Source organism: Rhipicephalus microplus, chromosome 8 (genome assembly GCF_043290135.1).
Source record: "Rhipicephalus microplus isolate Deutch F79 chromosome 8, USDA_Rmic, whole genome shotgun sequence".
NCBI classification, from domain to species: Eukaryota; Metazoa; Arthropoda; class Arachnida; order Ixodida; family Ixodidae; genus Rhipicephalus; species Rhipicephalus microplus.
In genome coordinates, this window is record NC_134707.1 from 40,853,017 (window position 1) to 40,864,529 (window position 11,513).

Consider the following 11,513-nt stretch of genomic DNA (forward strand, 5'->3'; position numbering starts at 1 on the left):
GCATAACCGAAAGAGTGCACAACTATATATGGGTGGTTTGCTTGTAATACCAGTGAGCAGGAACCAAAATCGGCTGCAGCCCGTTAGCGTAGTCTGTGCGAATCGATAACACTCAGTGGGCGTTAACGTACCAAAATCGCCTCAATGCGCGGGCTTGCTTCAGGAGAAAGATGGGGTAGCTTGACTTCGTCACTTTGGGTTACTGAACGTTGGCTGCACACAAATGCATTGCAGCCGCCTCCACGGCCCTTTCGATGGGCCGAAGTTGAAACACCGAGCTTGGGCGACAAACTATGGCTTTCAGCACATTAGGACTCACTCTCTGGATTTTCTGCCAACCAGTTGTGCCCCCGCGATCTCCGACGACAGCGCAGCTCTGGCCAACTGGCTCGCCCTACGCCATCTCCTGCCGTTGACAAGCACTCTCGCTGAGTGGTGCCCCGTCCTCGTACTCCTGCGACCGTGTCCATCTTTCCTTATTCTCCTTGCTTCTGGGTGTCGCTGTCCCTGCACCACGCTCACTCCTTTCCCCTCTCTATCTCTATACCTTTAATCCTATCCTTTTAATCTCTTCTTACCATCATCCCGCGTGAGCTACTGTTGAGGTGTCGCACTCTGATGCAGACAGTTACGGGGCTGACTTTTCTCTTCTTTTCTCTTTAAGAATCACACAAGAATCAACACATCAGGCACACGAGCAGTCAAGGATCTGGCGATAGTGAATTTTCCCTGCTGTTTCTGAACGTACGATTCAAAGAGGCTGTAAACTCGCATAGTGAGCCGTGTTGGTGTGCTTCTTCATTGGAAAAATGTTTGAGTATTTGCGCTTTGGGAAACGAGTACACGTGTTGTCGCCACCATGTGAGTCGTACCTTGGTGAGCTTTAGATGAGGCAAAAATTTTCTCGGTTTTCTACATTAATCTTCTCTATAATTAGAGAATTTCAAGTTTTATCTCTTAGAGAACTTGTTCACGAATCTGAGTCATGCATTCCCTCCTAATTACATTTCAGCACTGAAATCTGCAACCAAAGCATCGCCGGTGACTTCATTATGTGTCCAGCATGCAACAGAACCTGTCCTTACTATTACCTGTACAACAGGTGTACACTTCGCCGGGCAAGTACCTTTACCGAAATACAAAATAAGAAAAAAATCAAGTACTAGTTATAGCGTTTTTTTTTCCAGTCACATCTGTATTGCAAAGAAAATTTGTCGAGAAGAGCCTTCTTTGGGGCCTGTTCCTTATTCATCGTAAAAAAAAAAACAGCGCCGAATATTACTGACGGAGAAGAAAAGGGCCCAAAGCCGACACACAGCGCTGTACTTCTAACGCAATGGTCATGTTGACTGACAGATTTTTTTCAATGCTCGCCGTTATGACAAGAATGATTCATTCTAGCTGCAGCTTTCTATTAGAATATTCGATAATTCGTAAAACCTTTTAAAGTATCCTTCAGGCTGCATAGATTACGACCGCGCGCACCATTCACCGTCATCCTGCGCCCAGTTGTGGCAATATCGATCGATGAATACTATAAAGTGCTCAAGTTTTCACGAAACATTTCTTGCACCTTTCAGGGTCTTACACCACTTTAATATGAGTCTTTTTTGAAGCGCCCGCTAACCTGCCAACAATATTACTAAGTAAACTTTTGAAAATAGGTAAAGATCGTGTTTGCAATACCATAGTGATGTTTTCTTATGTTTTGCAGCAATGTATTTCAGTTATTTGTTGTGTTATTGTTGTTGCTCTGTTTCTATTAGTTTTGTATAACTCATTCACTCCTGCTATAGCCCCGCATAAGAGCTGCAGTATATTCAAATAAAAAAATAAATAAGAAAAAAAGACCTTACGTATAGCGACTAATATATTGACGGTTAAACGAGGGAATAATTAATGGTTAGTCAAAGAAAATAATTAACTGACTGTCCCTACGTTTTTCTTGCAGTTCGTCTCCGTTATCGACAACGGAAGCACCGTCGTGTTTGCAATATTTATGGCTTTCTGGTGTAAGTGGTTGTTTACGATTTGTGTTTTTCGTTGACCATAGCGTGGCTGACCATTGACTGCGTAAATAAAGAAAAAAAAATGGGGACTTCTAATCTACGCCTTTAGGAGTTGAACGCGACCGTGATATCCTGTCTCTGGTGCGTACAAAGTTCAAAATGGCTTGTGTCAGTGAAGCTTTCGCATGCGGCTGTATTGTGTAATGGGTGGCATGCTTTAAACCACAGGCAATTATGCGTGTGAAATTTTATCGAGCTTGGTATTCACCCATTACGTGGCTTCAAGGAAATAATTGCAGTAAAATGTGTGCCTTTCTTAGTGCGTGACCAGCTTAAAACCATGAAGTTACGATAATCACATGTTCTGACGCCCGGTCGCAATGTGCGCTCGTTCCTCACATTATTACTGCTATTTTACACCTTACAATGTGAAGCAGGTATACAACATGCACGCAATTTTAAAGCATGCAAGTTACTTTCACTGCATTTCAAAGCAACGGAAGTTATTCTCGCTCTATTTCCAAGCAGACGCGTGGATTTGTGGTGTACCATACACTTGCCTCCCAAACTACCCGGGTTCGATTCCCACTCGGACAAAACATTTTATTCTTCAGTTTATTTGCATTTTTCTCTGTTTCTTGGTCACGCAAAGGTAATTTTTCGCTCACAATCAACGACACTGACGCCTACGCAAACATCACCGCCGGCGCCGAACCAACCCCGGAATTTCTGTGAAAGAAGCTCTTTAACGCTATCGCGTTTTAACATAATCAAATATTGCCATCATATAGTATTTAAGAACATTTCATCATAAGCGGCCACGCTTTCCGCAGTTTTTCGAGGAAGAAAACACACTGTTTTTACCGAACTATTTGCGCACAACGCCGCATGCCATTTCTTTCTTAGGATACTAGAACGCAGTTATTTCGGTCCGTATATCTGTCTATCTGTCGTTCTATCTGTCACACAATTCAATCACCCGGCCCAAGTTTAGGCACGTGTAGGTAGCCCAGCTATCTTGAACTGTTGGCTGAGTTCAGGCATCTGAATATCAAAAAGCAAATATTACGCACATCTGAGGCGCAACATCAACACGCAAGTATTAGGTGATGTGTTTCTTTACTAAAAATGCATAGATACTTAATTCAGATGAACGTAGTGTTTCTTTGGCTGCGCTGAAAGTGAGACGCAATGCATGAAAGCAAACATTTACGCACGCAAATACGTGGCCGTTCTTCCTTTTTGTTTTTCTCACTTTTTTCAAGCGTGTGTTGTACGGCTAGAAAGGACTCCAGATGCACGTCTTCTTGAGGCGAAAATGCGACAGGCGCTTTCCTTTCGCTCGAGTCAGACCTTATCAGTTTCAGTACTGCAATTTTAAATACCAAACAAGCCTTGAAACAACACTGGTTGAAGTTGACTATACCAATAATTATGCTGTAGTTCATGCCATAGCGTCGTAGTAGTTCGCCTTGCTGTCTTTCGTGGCAGCAAATACGGGCTGGTGTATAAGCACCGTATTTAGAGCAGAAACTGGGAATAAGATGGAAGTACAGTTCCTTCATTGAAGGAAACAAGACTTTTGGTCGAATAGCTGCCTTTATTGACATTTCTTGTTTGATAACTTGTCACGTTATTTAATGACATAATGCGTACTCGGCGAAGTACAACAGTTATTATGCGTTGTTAAAACTTGTTGCTGGGCTAGTTGGTGCATGGTACAGTGCGTTATTATACCACTGTATAGTCACGTGTGCCAGCAGTTACCAACTTCAAGACAGGTGCGCGATTCTGCCTCTATTATTACTAAAGAGCGATAGTTATGCGTTCACTGAAGTTCATTACGCAAGGCATAAGGCACGTCACGTATTGATGATATGGTCACAAAATTTTCTAAAAAATTCACCATATTTTGCAATACCGTACCGCTAAGCGTTTGTTTTTCAGCTGTCGTTACAAGAGGGGTGGCAATGTCACAAAAAAAAAGGTGAAAAATATATGTCAGGGCTGGTCAGCATAAGGCCTCTGCTGGCTGCATATTCAAGAAACACAAAGAGAAACTTTGTTCCTCGAATTTAATTCATCATGTTCGCAGCGACTACCTTCACTGAGCTCTGGAAGCGTCGTCAGAGCGTCCTGGCATTGCAGTGGCACGTGCAGGGCGACGTTGATACGCTCACGGTAAGATGCTAGGCAAACAATTTTTTTCCCCTCAAAGCGTCATGGATGTGAAAAAGTGCAGCCCCTGTGTTTCACTAGTTTCTTTAAGTCGTCACAACGATCGGCACATCAGAAACCATATGTCTTGCTGCTTTCGCAAACTACGAACTATCGGATCAAAGTTTATTACAGATCGCTTTATTCCTCTGATATGAATCACTCTATTATTGGTCGAAACTAGTAAACGTCCCAGTAAGCAGCGAAGTGGGGCACAAAAGTGACAACTGTGTTAAGCCTAAGTGCAAAGTTGCGACCGTATCTTCAGTGACACCCCGATTACGGAAGGTTTAAGCAGATATTTCATGGCACATTACATGTAACGAACACCAGCCGTTCAAAATTTCCGGAGCTCTCCACTGCGGCGTCTCTCGGTGTCATCACGTAATGTTAGAACATCAGAGCCCAGCAATCTTTATAATAGATGTTTGAACTCTGTTGTGCTAACTAGATTTTATACCATAGCAACACGTGTTTTCAACTTTCTCTTTTCCTAGTTGTGGGAATTGAGGCTGGCCCGCTGCCTTTAAGCGGGCTTTCCCGCCTTTTCTGCCGTTCTCATGTCCCGACATGTCTGCCCTCCTTGCTGTCTGCCGCGCTGGGAAGGGCGGAGTGACGTATAACTCCCTCACCCGGTAGCGGATGTTGACTGTGGCGCCGCACGCGGGGACCCCTGGGAGGTTTTCGCGCGCTGCGTCGGGAGCGGTCAGATACTCTCCGGGACAGCAAACGGTGAGCCACGCTATCTTTTCGTCCGTCGACTCCCGTCAGTCGGGGCTCGTCGGACTTCGCTGACGGCGCCTGGCGCCCAAGGCGAACGCTCACCCGCTGTTGCCCCGCTGCGTACGCACGGCCGAAGGGCGGTACGGTGTCCTAGTGCGTGGCCTCGCTACGCCGACCCGTCTCCCTTCGAAGCCCACGCGAGCGCCTTTGCCCTCGCTCGAGCAACCGGGCCTTTGCTCCGGTGTCTCCGTGGATCGGCTTTACCGCGGAGACGTGCTCGTGGCACCCCTGTGTAGTACTTTGTGCCCGTGGCGTGGATAAGCCTACTTGCTTTCCCGCCGCGCCTATTTGCAACGGGCTGTACTGCGTTTGGTGTTGCCACAATAAAGTGTTGCGACTTGAGCAGTATCGTGTTTCCCGCCACGGCGACGGTTAACGCGTGCCCTGCGGCTCGCTAAGACCGGACCCACGCTGGTGGCCGTACTCCTTCGGGATACGTGTACACCACACTGGCGCCCAACGCGGTATCAAAAGCTCTAGCTTTTGATTGCTCTTAGCGAGTCAGTTCGCCTGCGCGATTCGGGCTCGTCGCAACATGGCTGCTTCGCGGGACTTTTGTCCGCTGTCCCTTTTAGCGGATGCCGCGTTGCACACGGAGGCCATTGCCTCTATGGACGGGAACCCTTCTGCACCCGTCCGTGTCGGCACCCCCTATTGCGGTGACGACACGGGGCGCCTAGCCGCTCCCTTTGGAGATGGCGCGTCGCTTCGGAATGGGCCTCTTGCCCTACCCGAACGTTACGCACAAGCGCCTCCGACTGCTAATGCGCCCTTTGGCATGCATGGCAGTTCGTCGGCACAGCGCTCGCAGTCGGTTCCCTGCGGAATTGACGGGGCCCTCGCCGACTTTTGCCCGCTATCAGCCGTGCAACCGACACTTCGACCGCACGCTGAGCAGGCGCCTAAATTGTCGATGGTAGCCGCACCAAGTGCGCCTTTGGTTCGACAACAGGCAAATCCCACAAGGAGCCTATTTTGCTCTGGGAATGGCGCGCAGGGCGGTGGTCTGTTTGAAACCGCCCCACTGATCGAGCTGGGCGACTGCTCGCCTTCGCTCGACCGCGCCGCTAACGCACCAACGGTTTCCTACGAAGCCGGTGCGACGACGCAGACTTTGCTGCAAAACGCCGTGCAGATGATCCAAGCACTCTCGGGAGCTGTGCAAACGCTTTCGGCTGTTCCGAAAAGCGGTCACCCCGCTGTTATGTTGCCTGTGCCAACCTACAGCGGATACGGTGATCAGCTCACCGCCCGAGATTACCTCGACTCTCTGTCACGTTATCAGAGAGCGATGGGTTTGGATGATAAGGTGGTGCTCGAACGTGTTGTTCCAGCTGCACTGACTGACACGGCGGCGAGATGGTATCGGCTTTCCGGTTACCGTGCAGCAAACCTCGAGGAATTTCGTGCGGTCTTTTTGCGCGAATTCCTACCCGCTGACTACGAAAGTAGGATGCGGCGAGAGCTCGAGCTCCGTACACAAGCTCCTGACGAGTCTTTACAGGAGTATGTACGGGCGATGGATGAACTTATTTCTATCGCTGAGCCCCGAGCCTCGAACGAGGAACGCGTCGAACGGGTGATACGGCAGGCACATCCGACTTTTTCGGCATACCTGCGCGGCGGCCGCTTCAGTGATTTGGAAGCGTTGGCCGCCGAGGCGAAGCGCATCCAAGGCGACATTCTCGCCGCGCGTGCCTATCGCCCGCCGCCGCCAGCCAGCGACGCCCTTGAGCCGCGCTGCGCTTGGAGAGGGGCCATGACCCTTCCCCAACGGCAACAGCCTCTCCGCGCCGCCTTTGCGGCTGCAACCGGCTGTGCGTGGGAGTTGAGCGATCGCGCTCTTGACCCCTTTACGCATGAAAGGCGGGCAGCCTGCGCTGCTCCGCCTGAAACCTCCATACAGGGACGCTTTTCGACCCAACGTAATGTTGGAGGTGCGGCTCGCAGAAACGTATCCTACGATAACGTAGCGAGCCGATCACGACAGCTCGAAGCTGCTCCGTCTGGGAATACAGACCGTGATGGAGTGCGCTGTTACCGCTGCCGTGAAAGGGGGCACATAGCAAGGGAATGCACCGGATCCAGGCCTCCTGCGAGGCAGGGAAACGGGCTTCCGGGTCGTTCGTGAATGCACGACCGACCCAACCTTTGCTTCTTCCCTCTGCGTGCAGGGCAAGCACTTTTCTTGCTGATACGCACGCGCCGTTCATTCCGGTCACCATTGCCGGCCGTGAATTTTCGGCTTTGCTGGACACGGGCGCTAGCGCCTCGTTGTTTGGCGAACAGGTGTTGTCCCACTTGCAGAAGCACTCGGTGCGCTTGCGGGACAGCCGAACGACATTCACCCTTGCGAAAGGCGTGGCCCATTCGGCAGGCGCTGCAAGGTTGACTGTCCGATGGGGAGATCGAATGAGACGCTGCCGTCTTATTCATCTTCCAGGGCTCAATGTTCCAGTGATTCTCGGTCGGGACTTTCTCCTTAAAACCGGTATCGTTGTGGACATTGCGAATGGCGGCTATCGTGATGGCCCATTTTGCCAACTCAAGCCGTTCATCAGCCCGCCGGCGCTTACCGTCGCCTTTGCGGCAGAAGCGTCGGAAACGTGCCCTGCGCAGAGTTCGGGGCCAAGCCCCCGCTCACCGCATTTGCCCTCTCACAGTCCCCTTTGGGAACGAGAGGCGCGGCACGAACCGTGTCGTGCGCCAACTCCGGGGTCGTACCCTGGCGTTCCGCGCTCGTCGGCTCGAAACCCCTGCTTGGATCGACCGGCACGACACGAAGAGGCACTACATCCTTTGGTCGCCTGCGCGACTCAGTTGGATGAAGCACAGAAGGCTCGTTTGTCGACACTGTTATGTCAGTACGACGAGCTCTTCACCGATCAACCTGGCTGCACCGATTTTGTGAGCCATGTGATCGAAACTGGCGACGCGCTTCCTTTGAAGTGTAACCCCAGGCCCGTCAGTCTCGCCAAAAGGCAGATTATCGATGGGTTGCTAGATGACATGCTTGCGGCTGGCATTATTCGCCGCTCGTCTAGCTCCTGGGCGTCTCCAATTGTGCTGGTGCCTAAGAAAGATGGCAGTCATCGCCTGTGCGTAGACTATCGCCGTCTGAATGGAGTGACTCGTAAGGATGCCTATCCGCTCCCCACGATAAACTCCATCGTAGGTAACCTGGGTGATGCACGGTACTTTACCACGCTTGACGCCTCTAAAGGTTACCTACAGGTCCGGATGGGTACCCGTGACCAGTGTAAAACTGCGTTCACGTCCCACAGAGGGTTGTTCGAGTTTACTCGTATGCCCTTTGGTCTTTGCAATGCTCCTGCGACGTTTCAAAGACTCATGGACCGCGTCCTCGGGGAAGCAAAGTGGTCATACTGCATGTGCTACCTCGACGACATCGTGATTTATTCACGAACCTTCGAAGAGCACTTGGCCCATGTTGCCGATGTGCTCGAGAGGGTGCGGACCGCCGGGATGACACTTAACCCCGCTAAGGTCCAATTAGCGCAGACCCGTGTTCATTTGCTCGGGTTTACGCTGGGCGAAGGCTCCATAGAGCCGGATCGGGAGAAACTTCGAGCTATTCTCGAATTTCCCGTGCCCAAGGACGTACGTGGCCTTCGCCGCTTTCTAGGAATGGTCAACTTTTACCGTTCCTTCATTCCGTCCTGTGCCCGACTGCAGGCGCCCTTGAGCAAACTCTTGGGTAAGTCTGCTGAGTGGCAATGGGGACTTGAGCAGCAGGAGGCGTTTTGCCGACTGTCTAACGCCATAGCGGAGACAGCGCAGCTCAAGCTCCCCGACCTGACCAGACCGTTCGTTGTACAGACTGATGCGAGCGATCTGGGTTTAGGAGCTGTTCTCCTACAGGAATACGATGGCGTGTTGCAGCCGTTGGCCTTTGCCAGCCGCTCCTTGGTCTCTGCGGAGAAAAATTATTCCGTGACCGAAAAGGAGTGCCTCGCCATCGTGTTTGCACTGCGGAAGTTTGACGTCTATCTTGATGGGACGAAATTCGTAGTGCAAACGGATCACAGTGCGCTCAGCTGGCTGATGCGGCTCCGTGAGCCTGCCGGCAGGCTGGCGCGCTGGGCTCTCCTGATACAGCACTATGACTTTTCGGTGCAGTATCGAAAGGGGAGCACCAACGTGGTAGCTGACGCGCTATCTCGTTCCCCACTGTCGGCCGAGGACCTTGATCCCGGTGCGACCGCCGCTAGCGGTGCCTTAGCACTTGCAAGCGTCGGGGGCGAAACAGCAGCTTCGCCGCCGTTCGGCGTGAAGGGTGAGTCCCCATGTGGACAAACCTTGGCTGCTAACCAGGTAAGCGGCGCACCGCGAAGCGGGGGAGCTCTCCGAAGGCCACGAGGCCGAGAGCGAACCCGTAACGCCGACTCAAGCGGTTGTTGCTGCGGTCCTGAGTGGGCGCGATACCAGACTCCCCCATTTTGGGAGAATGGGCATCGCTTTCAGCAGAGAAGAGCTTCTGAAGGCCCAGCAAAGTGACCCGTTTTGTCGCGAAATATGCGACGGTCTCAGAGAGACGGAGCGCCGTGACGCTGCTTGTCCTGCAGCGGGCGCCGATAACGACTGTCTGGACGAGACGGAGCGCCGTGACGCTGCTTGCCCTGCAGCGGGCGCGAATAGGGGGCTCGAACCAGCGTGTGTCGCTGAGTCCCCGGCGGATTCATATTTGCTGGACCATGACGGGCTCCTGCTGAAGTATATAGCCACTGACGACGAGTCCATAGACCCGTTTAAGGTGGTTATGCCCAAAAGTCTGAGAGCCGCACTGTTGCGATCCTCTCATGACGAACCCATGGCTGGTCACCTGAGTGGCTCGAAGGTTTTTGCAAAACTGAGCCGCGTTGTGACCTGGCCCGGCATGAAGCGAGACATTTTTCGCTACTGCCGTTCTTGCCGCGTCTGTCAAACGGTGAAATCAAGGGGTGGCAAACCGCCCGGTCTGATGAAACCGATTGTCAGTGAGCGTCCGTGGCAAGTGGCCACCTGCGATCTAATGGGACCATTTCCCAGAAGTAAGCAGGGGTTCATTCACCTGATGGTAGTCGCTGATCACTTTTCGAAATGGGTGGAACTTTTCCCACTTCGGAAGGTGACAGCGCGAGCGGTGCTTGAGAAGCTGCAGGAAGTGTTTTGCCGGTTCGGCTTCCCGGAAAGGCTCATCACTGACAATGCTTCGTATTTCACCGCTCGGGTGTTTGGTGTCACGTGCCGTTCCCTCGGAATTGATCACTGCACCACTTCACCCTACCATCCCCAGTCCAATTTGACGGAGCGCGTCAATCGTACGCTCAAACCGATGTTGGCGGCCTTTGCCGAAAGTCAAAGGGACTGGGCAGACCATTTGAGTGAGCTCGCGTTCGCTATTCGAACATCCGAGAGTCGCTCAACTGGTTTCTCGCCCGCCTTCTTAAATTTTGGAAGGGAGTTGGCAAATCCGGTGACCAGCGTCACTCAATGCCAGCTCGAGGACGAGGAGGCGCCGGCAGACTGCTCTGCTTACGCGTCGGCACTTCGGGACAGGCTTTGTCGAGCTTTCTGCAAAGCAAGGCAAAGTTTGGCGTCGGCCAGGGCTCAGCAGAAGGCCCAATATGACCGCAAGCATCGCGACCTAGTTTTTGAGGTGGGCGATCTTGTCCTGAAGCGCAACCACGCCCTTAGCGATGCCAGTAAGGGGTTCTCAACCTCGCTCGCTCCTAAGTGGCTTGGTCCGTACCAAGTGGAGAAAGCTTGCACTCCACTCGCGTACTTGCTGAAAGATCCCCAGACGGGAAAACTCAGCCGTGCCCATATCGCAGACCTGAAACCCTTTGTATCACGGTCTGACGAGCTCGCGCCAGAGCCCTGCGGCACTGCGCGCCAGCAACGGGGCACACCCGGAGCGGCGGACCGCATTCGGACCCCGCGCCGGTATAATCTGAGGAAGCGGTCACCTTTGTGATTTCGCGCCGGACGGCGGACTTCTCCGCAACCGAAGGCCCTCAGTTTACTGTCTAGCCTCAGTATCGGTTAGCTTCTTTACGGCCTTTTCTCGTAAAGAAGTTGACCCCGCCGTGTCTGCTGCCAGTGTTTCTTTTTTTTTTTTTCAAGTGCTCATGTGTATTTTATGTTTCTTTTTCTAATATTGAGTGTTATCTGTGTTTTGTGTTTTTTTGCCAGATGTTGAGTGTCGTTTTGCTCTGTTTTTACTTTTTTTTCGTGTTCGTTTCGTCAACCGCGAAGGGAGCTGTGTGTGACCTTGAGTGTCGGTGCTTGCCGGGGGAGAGAGACGAAGGACGCTTTGCGCCTACGCTCGCGCAGCCGTCGGCCGTGTGTGTGCGTGTGTAAGTGCGTGACGCTTCAGTGCGAGCCCGCGAAGAGTGCGTCATGGCTGCCCTCCATCGACGCGGACACTGGAGGTGCTGGGGGGTCATTGACCCACTGACGTCAGACCATCTGGCTGTGCTCTGCTCTTGGCCGTCGCCGAAG